The sequence below is a fragment of the Primulina eburnea genome, chromosome 13 (assembly GCF_022965805.1).
Source record: "Primulina eburnea isolate SZY01 chromosome 13, ASM2296580v1, whole genome shotgun sequence".
Taxonomy (NCBI): Eukaryota; Viridiplantae; Streptophyta; class Magnoliopsida; order Lamiales; family Gesneriaceae; genus Primulina; species Primulina eburnea.
In genome coordinates, this window is record NC_133113.1 from 22,920,499 (window position 1) to 22,937,726 (window position 17,228).

General features: G+C 35.3%; 1 long non-coding RNA gene across 1 annotated transcript; it reads right to left on the minus strand.

The window, feature by feature from the left end:
• Nucleotides 1–1,429: 1,429 nt before the first annotated feature.
• Nucleotides 1,430–14,028, minus strand: LOC140809656 (uncharacterized). Its single transcript, XR_012113147.1, has 3 exons — nucleotides 13,816–14,028; nucleotides 2,572–2,669; nucleotides 1,430–2,088 (listed from the first exon to the last, which is right to left on the minus strand). It is a non-coding gene; the product is annotated as an uncharacterized lncRNA (long non-coding RNA).
• Nucleotides 14,029–17,228: the final 3,200 nt, after the last annotated feature.

Here is a 17,228-nt window from a genome sequence, read left to right on the forward strand (position 1 = left end):
CATTAATAAATTAAATGCATTATAAATTCAACAGTTGAATTTATTATTTAAATTATAAATTCAACTCCTTGAATTTTTATCACCTCCAAAATTTAATATTTAATAAACCCAACATTTGAGTTTAATAAATTAAATTCTCAAATTTTTATAAATTCAACTCCTTGAATTTATTCTCTCAAAATTTAATTATCATAAATTCAACTCCTTGAATTTACTATATAATATAAATTCAACTTCTTGATTTTATTCTCTCAACGGGACCAAACAATCCAGTACTTGTCTGACCCTCAATGGTTCAGGGATACAACTAGCCCTGGGTTCACAACTCTTTGTGATTCAGGACATAATCTTTTATTCGGGCTTACCCTAGTTAGCTCCGTTCTTTTCATCAACACCTTGATCAAGAATGTCAGAACTTATTTCTGATTGCACCCATTAGTGCCTGCAAGAACCAGTCGATTATGATTAACGTACAGTACGGTCCCTTCATCTCATATATCCCGATCGAATTTGCAACCATTGGTTCATCGAGGGTTGCATATTAATTCGATAACTATGTGATAACTATAATAGTGGCATCGCGTGTACTATTTGGAGAACTCCTTCTCCAACGTACATCTGGTATTCTGGCCAGAGATTCCATGCACTATTATTTCATTAGATCACATAGGATATCAACACCCGTAGGTGAGCGACGAATCCCCGACTACAATGTACTGGCTCCTATATGTGTCGCAACTGTACCAACCTCGTCCACCTGATGACTCTCTTGGAGTCAGGTAAACGAGTCAAAGCACAGCCCTAACATATAGAGCCTCAGTGTTGTCCCGGGTCGTAAGGACTAATGGTGTACAATCATAACCACAGACTTATTCCTCTCGATGAATGATAACCACTTGGAAAGTCCGAGGGAGGGTTTTTCGGTATAATCATCATATGACTACCCATCTGCATGTTTGGACATCTCTATGCCCTTACTAAGAAACACAGTACACAACATCACAGATGCTATTCTCGAGCTCAAGCGACCTTTATCCATGTTTTAGGTGGCTGAATCGACTAGGAACGAATTTAGATCATACAGTGTTTACAAACGAGTTTCAACATCGAATTACGATTCATTTATATTAAAGTATAATCAAGGTCTTTATCTATGTTTGATAACATGGGTATACAGACAATGAAATAACAAACCATGAAATAATAAATTATATTAAAATAAAGATTGTTTATTACACTTGAGTCAATAAAATCCCTAGTCAACAGTTGACTTGTAGGGCATCTACTCTAACACTATTATCTTTTATTTCATTATTATCTTTATTCTAGTTAACTTTGAATAAATGAGATAATTCTCATATTTAGGATTCTGAGTTAGGATATAGTTATATTTTATTTTTGTTAGTATAAGTTATCTATTTTACGAACTCTTCTTGTATATTGGAGGACTGAATCAAAAAAATGACAGAGAAGAAAAATTACTCATAATCTTGTGGTAAGAGATCTGAGGTTCTCCTACAATGATCCTCAACCCCAGAGATCGAGAAATTCTCTCCTAACGAACCTCAAAGTCACAATAGACCGCCCCCTTGTGCGCACGATCCATAAATCGGGGCCATCACCCGAGCTTTTTTAGAGAAGAGATTGCAGTGCGAAGCTCAATACCCCGTGTTGAAGGTTGAAGGGCAGCTTCAGCAAGCTGATCAGCTAACTTTTTCCTGCGTTGAATTATAGTCGTCTGAAGTGACAGAAGCAACGCTGGAGTTAGTTTTTTCTTTTCTTTAGCTTCAGACAATAAGCTTTCTCCTTAATCAAGACAGACCACAGCCTCATCAATTCTCCTTTCAGCCAACAAAACATCAAGGAAATCAGGAAATGCGGCTGACCATTTCTCAATATCTGAAGGTTCTCTAAATTCATTTCCAGATAAACCATTCCCCCTAGAGTTGTCAGAAACTGAAGCTGATACAGATTTCATATAAACTCCCTCAGCTAAACCATGAACCATGGTTGCCTGGGTGGATAGCAACTAGCAAGTTTCTCATAAAGGAAAGCTCACCCTCTAAATCTGAAATCTCTTTGGATGTACTGCAAATTTTGTAAAATAGGTATAAAAAAAAAAGAATTTTAGATGGCTTTAATGAGCACTAGACAACAGCTATGCACACTGCAATAATTAATGTGAAAAAAGTTCAACAAATTCAATAAAGCATCTATCGCGGGGATACGAACAACCATCCAATCTTTTTGAAAGGAAAAGAAGGGCTGAAAGTGCGCATGCCCATACAGAAAACTCATTTAGTATAAAGGAGAGCCTGGATGATGCGGCTGTTGCCAAATGGTCTAGTGCTTGGCTGGTAGTTGTACTGATTCTCATTGTACAATAAAATTTCTAACATCCTACTTTGTACTGTTTGACGAAATAAAGTCAATCATTTAGTTAACATAAAGTTGTGATTTAGTATCTGGTTTGAAAAATAGATATTAAAGCGATACAGATGGCTTTTTTCCAGTTTCCAGATCCATAATATAATCTACAAATAGATAAGAAATAAGAGAGAGAAAACTCACCGAATAAAAGCTGTATAATTATCATATACACTTCTGCACATTTCTTCAGCAGAAGCTCTCTTCAGATCCACAAGATACGAGCATAATTGTCTAATTTCCTGCAAAACATGTATATGTATAAATGGACAGAAAAACACACAAAGTATTGGGTAATAATTCTTGTATATTCTTATGTATAGTGCATGTAAATTAATATATAGACACTACTTTTAAACAAAACAGGAAACAAATATTCCTAACAAGGAAACTAACAAATGAACTCCTAAAATCTCTCTATAACTAATTATCTAAATATAATCTTAAAAACTTGTACACAATATCAAGTATTCTACGAAATCTTCCAACACTCCCCTCAATTTGGCTTGAATCTGTCACTCATAGCAAGCTTGCCAACAAATTTTTCAAACTGTGCTTTAGGAATGCCCTTGGTGAGCATATCAGCCACTTGACTCGTGGTAGGTATATAAGCCATACATAATACACCGCTGTCAATTTTTTCCTTAATAAAATGCTTATCCACTTCAACATGTTTTGTGTTGTCATGTAGAACTGAATTATGAGATATAGAAATAGCCGCTTTGTTGTCACAATAGACTTTAATTGGTTCTGGTATGGGAATCTTCAACTCTTCCAAAAGCCTCTCTATCCACAACACTTTGCCAAACCATGTGCAACAGACCGAAATTATGCTTCAACACTACACCTGGCAACAACATTATGTTTTTTGCTTCTCCAAGTGACCAGATTACCTCCAACAAAGGTGCAATATCTTGAGGTAGTTCTTCTATCATTGACATCGCCTGCCCAATCTGCATTCGTATGGGCCCTCACATGACGGTGGCCTCTATTTTCTTTCCCTTGTGTCCTTTTGAGATATCATAAGATTCTGAACACAGCTTCGGAATGAGTAGGCCCGGGTGCATGAACTGACTCACAATAATGTTTGATAACGTTCTTGGTCCACCACTTCATTTTGGTGTTGCAGCTTTCAACTTAACATTAGGTTCAGTTGGAGTATTTGTTGCCTTACAAGCAGTCATCCCTGTTTCTTTGAGTAAGTCAAGAACATACTTACATTGACTGTAAATCCCCTCTTGATCTGGTGAATTCCATCCGGAGAAAATATTTCAGCTTTCCAACGAATCCAGAGTCAAGAACATACTTACGTTGGTTGTAAATCTCCTCTTGAGTAAGTCAAGAACATACTTACGTTGTCCCAAAAATTATATCCCTCAACCACCATGATCCCCCTTGAAGATAATATTCTGAAAAAATGATTAATCGCCAACGAATTGGACATCCATGCTCTCAAAAAAAAATTAATGACATGGTTAAAAGATTTATACATTTTCTTATTAGAAGCACTGCATAGGAAAACATATTGTTCAGATGTTGGATTAAGTTTGTACTGGAAAACATTAGGTATATACACATAGTAAACATAGCCAAAAAAATTTAAAGGGTTTGTAGTGATGCGCGACATGGGAAAGTAACTTTTTAAGATTTGCAAAAGTGTATCGAATTTCAAAATTTGAGACGAGATTCTATTTATCAAGTAACATGCAGTTAAAATAGCAGCCCCCAAAGATATCTTGGAACATTCATTGAAAACATAATGGCTCGAGTAATCTCAAGTAAATGTATGTTTTTTTCTTTCTGCAATGTCATTTTGTTGCGGTGTATCTCAACAAGTTGATTGGTGAATAATTCATTTTTCTAGAAGAAATTCTCCCAAACTTTGATTGAAATATTCAGTGCTATTATCAGATCTTAAAATGCCAATCTTAGTTTGAAATTGATTTTCAATAGAAATCTTTAACCTTTGTTCAACCTCCGATTTTTTTCCAGTAAATAAATCCAACATATTCTTGTGTGGTTGTCAATAAAAGTCATAAACCATCTTTTTTCCAGAGAGTGTTATAACCTTTGATGGTCCCCAAGCATCACTATGAATCAAGTAAAATTGTTTTGAGGCAGGATAGGGTTTTGCTTGAAAGGAAACACGAAGATCTTTAGCAAAATGACAAGCTTCATAATGAAATTTTGAATAATTAATTCCTTTAAATAATGCAGGAAATAAGTGTCTGAGGTACATAAAACTAAGATGTTCTAATCGGCTGTCATAGCATCACTCAATCATTGACAGAAGTGGAACTAAAGCTAACTAATCCACAAGCCTTATTTTTCCAGCAACCAGTTTCATCATAGTAGTACAACTCATTCATTCATTTCTCTAGCAGTTCCAATCATCTTCCCCGAGTTCTGGTCCTGAAAAACACAAATGGTAGGAAGAAAGAAAGCTGAACAATCAGAGATAATTTACTGACAGAAAGAAGAATACAGGCAAGTTTTGGCACATGTAAAACAGATTTCAGTGTAATATGTTCTCAAATTTTAATGAGTCGTTTGCCTGCAATGGATGAAAAACTGTCATCAACTATTCTAATCTTTTCAACTTCAGAACATGGAACATAAGAGTCAAATAAGTGAGAACTGATTGTCATAGGGTCCGAAGCCCTTGAATCTATACCCAAGAGCTGATATTTTTAAGGGCAGAAAGCGCCAAAGAATTACTACATGTTTGTGCAACTAGAACGGATAGGAACATTAGGTGCTGAATAAGATTGTAGCAATTTTAGAAGATGATTTAATTCCTCTTTGCAGAATGAGGGGTGCCACGGCCTCATTTACTGTAGGAGTACTCGATTTCTCCAGCCTGCCATTTTATGGTTTTCCATGCAGCTTGTAGCAAGTTTCTTGTGTACGGTTAGGCTTTCCACGATATTCACAATTGCGGATAGTTTTGTCTCCTACACGATGGTTCTGGAAGGATTTACAGATAGCATGAGCTTCAAGAATGGCCAAGGCTGATCCTTCAATAGATTCCATTTTGGCAGCTGCTTTTTATCTTAGCATAACCTGTCTACAGCTCTCTTCTCGCTGCACCTCAGCAAAATCTTCTCCAATGGATGGAATAGGGTTCCTCCAAACAATTAGGCCACAGACTTCATCATATTCAATTATTAATCCTGTAAGAAACTTAAGAAGCGACCAGCATCGATCATCCTTTTATAGTAATTGTGGTCATCAGGTGATTTCCACTCGTAATCATTGAATAAGTCCAAATCTTGCCAAATTCTCTTAAGGTAATTGAAATATGTAGTCACAAAATTCTCATCTTGGCGAATTCCCCCAAGTTGTAAGGTAGGGTTAATTCATACACTTGGGATTGATTCCCTAAATCTGAGTACATCTGCGAAACATTTCCCATAACTCCTTGGCTGTTGAACAGCAAAAAGAATTCACACTTATATCTTCGGCCATGGAGTTGACCAACCAAGTCGTCACCATTAAGTTTTCAGCATCCCAAGTAGCATAGGCGTGGTTTTTTGCATCAGGCTTTGTTGTTTCACCTGTAATATAACCAATATTGCCTCTCCCTCTGTTGTACATTCTAACTGATTGAGACCATCGAAGGAAATTGTCATGATTTATTTTCAGATGGGTTTCGAATAAGCTGAGTCTCGGATGGAGGAGGCAGGGAACTCTAGGCCTTAGACATTTTTCATAAGCGAATTTCATCCTTAGCATCTTTGATTTGTCTCTGATGCCAAATTGACAGAAAAACACACAAAGAATTGTGTCATAATTCATGCATATTCTTACGTATAGTGCTTGTACATTAATATAGACTCTACATTTAAACAAAATGGTAAACAGATATTCCTAATAAGAAAACTAACAAATTAACTCGTAAAATCTCTCTAAAAACTAATTGTCTAAATATAATCATAAAAATTTGTACACAAATATACCATATCCTAGGAAATCATCCAACAGTATATGTATCAATTCCTGGAAAAACCAAAAGTATATGTATCAATTCCTGGAAAAACCACACATTCTTATAAAATTGCGAGCTTGAAAGAACCGGATCTGAGCAGAAATAAGCATAGATATTAGATGCCATCAAAACCTGCGGATACCATGCTTGTTCAATTACTCTACATCGAGAAATTGTTTGTCATCATCAATTTGTATATTCTACAGTTCAAGGAAATCAAGCTGACGAGGACACTTAACACGGTCATGGATGCTCATGGTGCATTGGTATAGTCGAGCCCAGGCGCAAGGCAAGATATGTGGTCTATTGGAATGGAGCACTCAGAAAACAACATAGTACAATATAAAAATCTATGTAGAATCTTATTGCATAATCCATTACTTACTTAACAAGTTACTAAACAATGGTTAAATATATAGTCATTATTATATTCATATTCCTATAATTAAATTTTAAGGTATGTTTACAAAAGTTGCTTGAACCTTAAGGCACCCAGTGATAGGGCTTCATCATTAAGGCATGCAATTTTTCAAAGGGTTACAATAGTGTGTGAGTCGAGACGAAAAGGTTGACCTTTGAGCCTGTGAGCGTGCCTTGTGGGCTTTTAATAAATATGTCATCACACGTGCAAACCACAAGGCTTGAAAGTCCTAAATAAATACAAGTTAAATAACAACCATTATACATGTTAAATAACAACCATGATTTTTTCTTTCAAAACTAATGGTCAAATATTGGTGCACCAAATGCTACTGAATTCAATGGGAATACCACATGCTTCCCCATTTTGTCAAAGATAATTGCCAAGATTATTAACTAACAACCATTTTTTCATCAAATGATAACCAATTGTAGCATGCATATTTTTTCCAAATCACCAAGAACTGTAAGTGGCACAAAGACAAGTTGCATCATGTAACATAGATCCAATGAATTCTATTTGGGTTGTTGAGAACGATATCTATAACAGATTTTCACAAAATCATAAAAGGAGGTTTGGCCCCATAATTACTGAATCCAATCCAGCTAGATTTCGTTTTTAAAATTTTTTGTACAAAAATTATAATAAACATTAATGATTTTCACATAGGGAAATCACTGAAAATTTCCCAATTTCTTCTCCGCCAACCCAACTCCTAAAAAGAAGCCGCCCGTTTTATTGAGAGTATGCTAAATAAATTTTCAGGATGTAAATAGGCTAATATGGTATATGTTTGGTTACGTGATTTTTTCATGCGTTTATTTACAATTTGAAAAAAAAATGTATAGTATCAAAACATAAGAATAAACATTAGAAAAGGGAGAAAAAAACTCCATTGACGCGGAAGAAAAACTTTTTTTTTATTATTAAAAGCTAATTACAGAGGTTATGTATTTATATATACTGCCAAGTGTACTAATGAAACACGTCATCACTTTTCTATCCATTTTTCACACATATATTTAATATTCCCCCTCACGATGAGACGTGTATATTATGCACGCCCATCTTGGACAAAAGACTATGGAAGCGAGAAGCCAACAAAGGTTTTGTGAACAAGTCGGATAATTGTAACTGTGGGGAAACATGCATGAGTTTGATCAAGCCTGCTTGGACCTTCTCTAGGACGATATGTCAATCAATATCGATGTGCTTAGTGCGCTCAGTGGAAAACAGGATTAGAAGGGATGTGCACAGCAGCTAGACTATCACATAATAACACAGTTGGTCCGTCACATATGATGCCAAGATCCTTGATTAAAGATATGATCCACAATATCTCACAAGTGGATGAAGCCATGGAGCGATATTCCGCTTCTGCGGACGATTTAGAGAAAGTCTGTTGTTTCTTAGACCTCCATGATACCATGGATTCCCCAAGAAAAACACAGAATCCAGTGACCGACCTCTGTGTGTCCGAGCATGTAGCCCAATCTGCATTAGAGAAGATTCTAAGCTTGAGATCATAATTGGATTTATATATCAAACCTTGCCCAATTGTCCCTTTGACGTATTTGAGCACATTCACTGCAGCTTCCATATGAGGAACTTGTGGCTTTGAAACGTACTGGCTCAGCTTATGCATGGCGTAAGCTAAGTCAGGTCGTGTAATTGTGAGATATAACATTCTCCCAATCAAATGCATATACGAAGCTGGATCGGAAATCAACTCCCCTTCATCTTGAGACAACTTTTGATTAACATCCATAGGTGTGGACCATGGTTTACACCCGAGAAGTCTAGAAACTGTGAGTAATTTGAGAGCGTAGTGTCGTTGACAGATTGATATCCCTTCTCGTGATCTCGCAACTTCTATACCCAAGAAGAACTTCAAGACTCCCAAATCTTTTTTAGACGAAATTTATTGTCCAAAAAACTTTCAAATCTGATGCTTCTTGCTCGCAATTAGTTGTTATCACTATATCATCAACATATACCAACAATACAAGAAAATCTTTTCCTCGAGTTCTGGTAAAAATGGAATGATCCGCCTATGATTGTTTGAACCCAATATTCAGCAAGGTAGATGAAAATTTTTCAAACCATTGCCGATAAGCTTGCTTAAGCCCATAAAGTGACTTGTGCTGTTTGCAAACAGCGCCTCTGGGCAATTTATCCCCCTCTCCACATACCCTGGAGACAGATACATATAGACTTCTTTTTGCAAGTCACCGTGAAGGAAATCATTGTTAACATCAAGTTGAAGTAAGAACCAACCACGAATAGCTGCAATGGCCAACAAGGACCTGAAAAAGACTAGTTTGGCAACATGCGAAAAAGTCTCCAGATAATCGATCCCCTCTTGTTGCGTATATCCCTTAGCAACAAGACGAGCTTTATAACGCTGCAATGTTCCAGCAGCAGAAAATTTTGCCTTGTAAATCCACTGACATCCAACTACTGATTTTCTTGGTGGTAATGAAACGATAGACCGTGTCCCATTGTTTTTCAAAGCATTAAGCTCTTCGACCATAGCTTGTTTTCATTGAGGAATCACAATAGCTTGGGAAAAGCTATCAGGTTCAACAATGGATGAGATATTATTTACAAAAGCATGAAACGAGGGAGATAATTTTTTGAACCAAGGATGGAATGGAGAGGATAAGCTGTGAAAAAGGAAGGAGAAGAGGTAGCAACAAAATAGTGATAATCACGAAGATGGGCTGGCCGAGTAACAGGGCGTTGAGAGCTTGTGAAAATAAAGGAAAAGTCAGAGGATACAAGAGGAGTATGGGAGGGCAACACTCTATCAGAAAAGAAATCAGGAAAAGTGGGTTCTTTAAGATCCTTGAAAAGAAATATAGTTTCATGAAAAAACTATATCCCGAGAAATATATGTATAATTCGTGTCAAGGTCTAAGAGTTTATATCCCTTGAATTCGGGTGGATAACCGAGAAAAACAGTTTTTATAGAGCGAGGGGAGAACTTGTGGCGAGAGGATAAGAGAGTAGATCCATAGTACATGGAGCCGAAGACCTTCAAATGAGCATACAAGGGGCATTTATGATACAACATTTCAAATGGTGTTTTAGGAAAAAGAAATGAAGATGGTATGCGATTAATAATGTACACAGCAGTAAGAACACAATCGCTCCAGTAGACCAGTGGCACATTTGATTGGAATAAGAGAGCACACGCAACATTTAATATATGTCGATGCTTTCTTTCAACAACTGAGTTATGCTAACTTAATAGGTCGGAAAAGAAAATTGATGAATTGGTTCTTGCAATTGGGTACAAAAGAGGGAAATTTCCGATCAAATATTTAGGGATTCCTTTGGGAGGAAACCCTAGGGCTATGGATTTTTGGGAACCGGTTCTATCAAAAATGGGAAAAAAGTTGGCAAGTTGGAAAAAGTCTTTTCTGTCGAGGGGGTCGGCTCACTTTGATTAAAGCAGTCTAATGTGTCATGCCATCTTATTTTATGTCGTTATTCAGGGTGCGTATTCAGGTGGCACAAAAGATGGAAAAATTAATGAGGAATTTCTTTTGGGATGGAGCCGACGGGGAAAATCATTGTCATGTAGTAGGATGGGAGCAAGTGTGCAAACCAACAGTAGCGAGCTGGGGTTGGGAAATATTTGCCTAAGAATCAGAGCACTTCTTGGAAAATGGTGGTGGAGAGGTTCGGTGGAAAGGGGGAATCTGTGGAAAAAAGTCATTTGCAGTCTTTATGGTTTTAAAGATAATGGATGGGACTTGGGGTTGGCAGTGAGTTCGACTTTCAGAAGTCCTTGGAAATGAATTTCTCGATCTTTACTGGCTTTTCATCAGTTAGTGAGAGGGGTGTTCAAAGAGGGTAACATCGTTCGTTTTTGGGAGGATGAGTGGTTGGGGGTGGGGGGGGGGGGGTCCCATTTAGAGATCGTTTTCTTTCTTTATTTCATATTTCTTCTGTAACTAATAAACCAATCATTAGTTTTGTAGATGTCACTAATAGGAGTGGCAACTCTCTTATCCATTGGGATTTTCATTTTAGGAGAAATTTAACCGAGATAGAAGAGAGCAAGTTTGCTGCACTACTAGGGGTCTTAAATACCGTCCGGTGTCAGTGGGGTGTTGGGGATTTCAGAAGGTTGTTGGGGGACTCCTCAGGATTGTTTTCTGTTAGATCATTCTATAATTATTTCTTCATATCTTCAAATCTCCAGTCCTTTCCATTCTATCACAATATCTGGAACGTACCTGTCCCTCCGAAGATTCAATTTTTCTCATGGATTGTGGCATTGGGGAAATTACAAACTTGCGATTCTGTGCAAAGAAGGTGGCCGACCTGTGTTCTGTGCCCGCAATGGTGTTGCCTGTGCCGAAAAGATGAGGAGAATCAGGATCATTTGTTATTGCATTGTTCATTCTCAACTAACATTTGGACAAAAGTGCTAAAAGAGATGGGTTTTCAATGGACATTTCCGAAAAAGGAAAAATACATGTTTATTATGGAACAAAGTTTGCAAACAGGGAGACGACATACGAGATTCTGGTATATGATAATGGATTGCACTTTTTGGTCATTATGGTTAGAAAGAAACACAAGAATATTTGAAGAGAAGTCGGAGACATTGGATGAAGTCTGGGAAAAAATAAAATTCAGGGTCGTCAGTTGCTCGATAGTATTGCCAGAGTATAGACATCTTACTATCTCGGATTTAGTTAGGGATTGGAAATATGTTTGGTCGTGAAGAAGGCCATGTAATCTTGTTTTTATTCCCTTTTAATGTGGGGATTCTTATCCACTTGTTGTAGACTTTATTATCATTATAATAAATTAGTTTTTCCTATAAAAAATAAGAATATCCTGAATTCGACAAACATTGTTCAGGAAGGAAACTGAACGTGGAATTTGACTCGTGAGAGAGTTGATAGAGAGCAAATTGAATTGGAAGTTTGGAACATACAACACATCAGTAAGATAGAGACTAACTGATAAGTAAACCGTTCCAATGTGTGTGACTGGAATAACGAAATTATTTGGTAAAATGACTTTGGAGTCAATTGCCTTATAAGAATGGAAAGAAGATAAAGTGCAACAAATATGGTGTGTTGCCCCAGTAACTAGCACCCAACTCGTTCGTGATATAGAGTTAAAAGAATGATATAGAGAGTTGATACCGTTGAAACAAGACACGGTAGGTCCTTGATGATGTTGTGAGTCTTGAATGGATCCAACCCCAGCCAGAAGCTTAGTGCTTAAGAATTCAATAAGTTGTCTGCGTTGGCCCGTAGTTAGGGAGTCAATTGAAGAACTTGCTGTCTCCAGAGCTGCACCTTGACATGCATATACTCTCCCCTTCTTTTGTGGTTGATTGAATTTTAAATGTCCGGGGGGATGCCATGAAGCTTGTAGCATTTATCAATCACGTGTCCAGTATAGTCACAGTGCGAGCAAACAATTGTATCATTCTTTCGTCCTTTTGCACTCGAGAATCTTTTTTGCATCACAATTGTCGCAAGCGATGAAAGAGACAACGTCTGATCTATAACTGTTTTTGAGGAATTTAGACCATTGAAACGTTGTCTTTCTTCTTTAACAACCAACGCAAATACCTTCGAAATCATAGGAAGTGGATCTAACATCAACACCTGAGCACGAACTTGTGCATATGATTCGTTTAGTCCCATCAAAAATTGCATCACACACTCTTGATTATGGTATGACGTCAATTCCTTCATAGAGCCACAAGTACAAGCTGCCACAAGTTGGTAATCTTTCAGTTCATCCCAGAGAATGCGTAATTTCGCATAATATGTGTTCACATCCTTGGATCCTTGATGCAAACCGGTCATCAATTTCTTAATCTAGAAAGTACACGGAGCATTGCTTTCAAGGAACCGTTCTTTCATATCTACCCAAACTTCATGTGCAGTAGGAAAATACATCAAACTATCTGCAATCTCTTTACTAACTGAATTCAAAATCCATGATATCACCATGTTATTGCATCGATTCCATGATCCATACAACAGATCATTAACTTGCAGCCGAATTATATCTCCATTAACAAATTCCAGCTTGTTCTTAGCAGTTAACGCCATAGAGAAAGATCGACTCGAAGTATTGTAGTTTGAACCTGTTAATTGATGCAATACAAGCAATAATCCTGGATGATCTCCATTTTGAAGGAAAAATGGACTACTCGAGTCTTCCAGAATGATGCGATTGGGCTGATTATTTGCCATATTGTTGCTTTCACCATTGGAAGCAATTGATGAAGGAAAAAGAAGAAGAAGATGATGGATCACGGTGGATCAGAATCGCGATACCAACCTGCTCTGATACCATATTAGACAAGGGAGAAAAAACTCCATCGGTGCGGAAGAAAAAACCTTTTTTATTGTTAAAAGCTAATTACAGAGGTTATGTATTTATATATACTGCCAAGTGTACTAATGAAATACGTCATCACTTTTCTATCCATTTTTCACACATATATTTAATACGTTTATTTTACAATTTGAAAAAAAAATGTATAGTATCAAAACATAAGAACAAAATGAAATTAGTTTTCAAAGAAATGAAAATTTTAATTTTCCATCATAATTGTACAAGGAAGAATGAAATGAGAAGACAATGTATTGTCTGAAAAGAAAATGGATATATTTGGATAAGATTCTCCGGAAAACATAAACAAGCATTGCCATGGTTTCCCCACAAAAACAATCTAAACTAATGGAAGCAAGTGCAATCAAACTATAATGGTATGGCTAATAATAAATATGAATGGATAATTTCTAATAAGTTTCAAACAATTCTTTCTTATAATTACCAATTGCAAGATTAAAAAAATTACTTATCATGTTGATATAATTATTTATATCTTCACCAAAAAATCGTTAAAGAGATTTTATAACAAAATAATAAGCAGCAAAAATCACAAAATCTGACACCATAAAGAAGGAGAAACATAAAAAGGGGAAACCTTTTCGTTGAGGGAGTGACACTTGGACTGGACATATGTGTCAGACTCAAAGTTATCGGATTTGAAGGCGTTGAGATTCTCATCAAATTTGGCAGCTACATCTTTGAGATTCGTCTTTGCTGCGGCTGCAGAATGTAGTGATCTGGACCGAGATGTCTTGATTTAAGCCACAAAACTAAGCTAGAATTCAGATCCAATGTGGTATGTCAATGAAAGATTCCGCTGAATATGAATACTACTTATTAGGTTTAATGCAGGGCGGAGCCAGGATTCAAAATTATCTGAGGCTGGCTCCGTCCCATACTGTATTTAATAAAATAAATAATTAACAAAAAAATTAAAAAAAAAATATGTAAACATTGACTTCATGAAAACATAGAACAAGGGTATTTAATATTTAGTACATTTCAAAAACATGGAGCTAAAACACTACTAAAATTATGCTCTTCGATTCTTTTTAGAATATAACTCATTAATTATTAAATCGTTATCAAATTTTTCAACCAAATCTCGTTCGATGTAGATTACCATAGAATCTCTGAAAAACTATGCTTCTATCTTGTTACAAAGAGTTGTTTTAACAAGTTTCATTGATGAAAATGCTCGTTCCGTTGCTGTAGAAACAGGACGAGTTAAAACAAGACGAATCAAGCTGTCAATTAATTACATATATCAGATTCGATAAATAAGTAAACGACGTAGATAAAAATAAATAAATACCTATCAATCAAAACGTAGGTTCCTGAATTGATTTTTTATTTTAATTCAGCTCGATAAGTTGTTTGGGTTGAAATCGATATTTTGTTCACCCATAGACTGAATTGATGTATGGCCTTATCTTAATTCCAAAAAAGATTTTTCAAATTTTTTACTCTTAAAAATCATTGTGGTCAAAAGCCAAAGTCACTTCACATCATTTTTTAAACCCAATGGTAAAAAAAAATGACATTGACAAACACCAAAGAATAATATGGACATTAATCGAAAACAAAAAGTTTGATACATCGTTTAAGTCATTATGCACAAAATTCAAATCATTGATAAATCATGTTGGGATGCAACCAAAGTTCCACATTGGAAGATCTAGAAAAATATCATGGGTTAATAAAGATGGATTGATATCTCCATTGGTATGATGCCTTTTGGGTGGTTCCAAAATTGTAAAATTTGGATGGAGCTGGAGCCCATCCTAGCCCAAAGGTGGCTTAATGTGATCGCCAGAGAAATCGACAGAGAGACTTCTTCCTTTGTCTTCGGCCGAGCTCAACTCCTCGCGGCATCCAATCGATGGCTTTGGCACGTATGTGTTGTTTATAATGTAGGATATTTTTTTATTATCATTTTAAAAAAATAAAAAATAAAGCCAATGGATCGATTGTATGTTTTATTTTTAAAAATAAATTTTTACTGTTTATTGAATTATGAAATATAGGGTTATTTTTTTATTAAAAAAAACAGTTTTTTTTTTTTTTTACATACAAACCCAAAATTTCTTATGAGAATTTCAAGTTGTGTCAAAGTTTAAAAAAATGAATAAAACATATTTAAATGATCACTCGATTTTTTTATTAGTTCTTATGAACTCGAGTAAAAAATTCCATTACTTTTGAAAAACTTTGGGAATTTAAGAGACCATTAGTTTCAGCACGGAACTAGAGTGTCCGAGACTCGTGTATACATGAAGATGGATAATTTCCCAAATATCGTCCCTCTGACTCATGAAGACAAATCTTGACCCTGCAATGATCTACGAGAAACAAGAACCAAAGGTATAATAATAAATGAAAATGAGTTGTTTTCCTATGATTCTTACTTGTCTCTTGTAGAGAACCAGAGACATTAGCTTAAGTAATTCGTAATGGGGCGTGAAATATCATGTTTAAGAGTGAGTCTCATGTGAGACCATCTCACGAATCATAATCTGTGAGACGGGTCAATCCTACCCATATTCACAATAAAAAGTAATACTCTTAGCATAAAAAATAATACTTTTTCATGGGTGACCCAAATAAGATATCACCCGTGAGACCGTCTCACAGATATAACCCGTGAGACCGTCTCACACAAGTTTTTGCCCATGTTTAAATGAGCCATTACAATTATATCAATAAATAATTACGAAAATTAACTAATAAATCATCATGTTTTGGAACCCATAAATACTCATATTAGGTTATAATTATCAAACTTAGTTAAGCTAGTCCATAACTACTCAATTTGGTATTGGACTTGAATTTTCTCCCAAATTACATGATTGGAATTTGACATCTTCAACCAACTCAATTTAAGACTTTAATAGTGGTGATGTGTTGCTTACCATTGTTCTACTTGAGGAGAAACTCTTAAGGAAAACAAGATCAAGTATTTATCTTTATAAAAAAAAATCAGAACACATCCTAAAATAGAAATACTAGTAGACCTGAATGAAGTAATATAATATACTATTTTAGAAATATAGTCTTTCACGATAATCTGTCAGACTACTCTAGTGACATCTATTTGATTTGTATTATTAATCAGAGAATGTCCATATTTATTGTAGTTGTTGTGTAGAATAATACACTTTATTTAAAGTCATTAAATGAATTGCACAGATCATTTATTGCTCACTACTATTTTTGTTACAAAAACAAATAATAAATATATTCTTAGATTTTGGTACTCATAACGGAAAAAGAGTCGTTCTCATTCGAACATTGAAGATGATTTATAAAAAAGGTTCATATGTGTTCACATAAAATGAACTTTTGTGATATTGCGAAATCACTCATAGTTTCTAGCTTATCATATTGAAAGTATACAAAAACTGGCATACACGATAAAGTTCTATAATATTAAAAAAATCGTATGTGCTATATGTAATGACTCATACTTACTATTTAAAATATGCGAAAAATAAAATTTTCTTCTTATTTAAATCCATAATTCTTAATTTTTAAACTTAATAAATACTTAACTAATATTTTCTAAAATTTCAATTAATAAATCTTAGAAAATTCGAACTTAAAAATTACAAAAATCAATTATTGATTATTTTAAGGCATGAAAATGATTAATGTCAAATACCCATAAAATATTTCAAAACAAACATGATAATAATTTGTTTACCAACCATAAAAAAATCAGAGTAATAAATAAATTTTAACGTGAATAAAAACTCATAAACTTAAAGGCCATCGGACGTGCACTGCCTACAGTCTGAGCTTGCTCACTGGTCATCACCTCTAGCCTCCTCATCAATGTCATCTGCATCAATTAAGTTTAGTGAGTATAAAGCCTCAGCATACATAATCCGCGAGTAGAAAATACTACATAATAAAAGAAAATAATGTAAATTAAACATAATTGATACGTAAAATAACAGCATAAATATTTTCATAAAACATGTTTCGTACTTGACACATTATAAACTT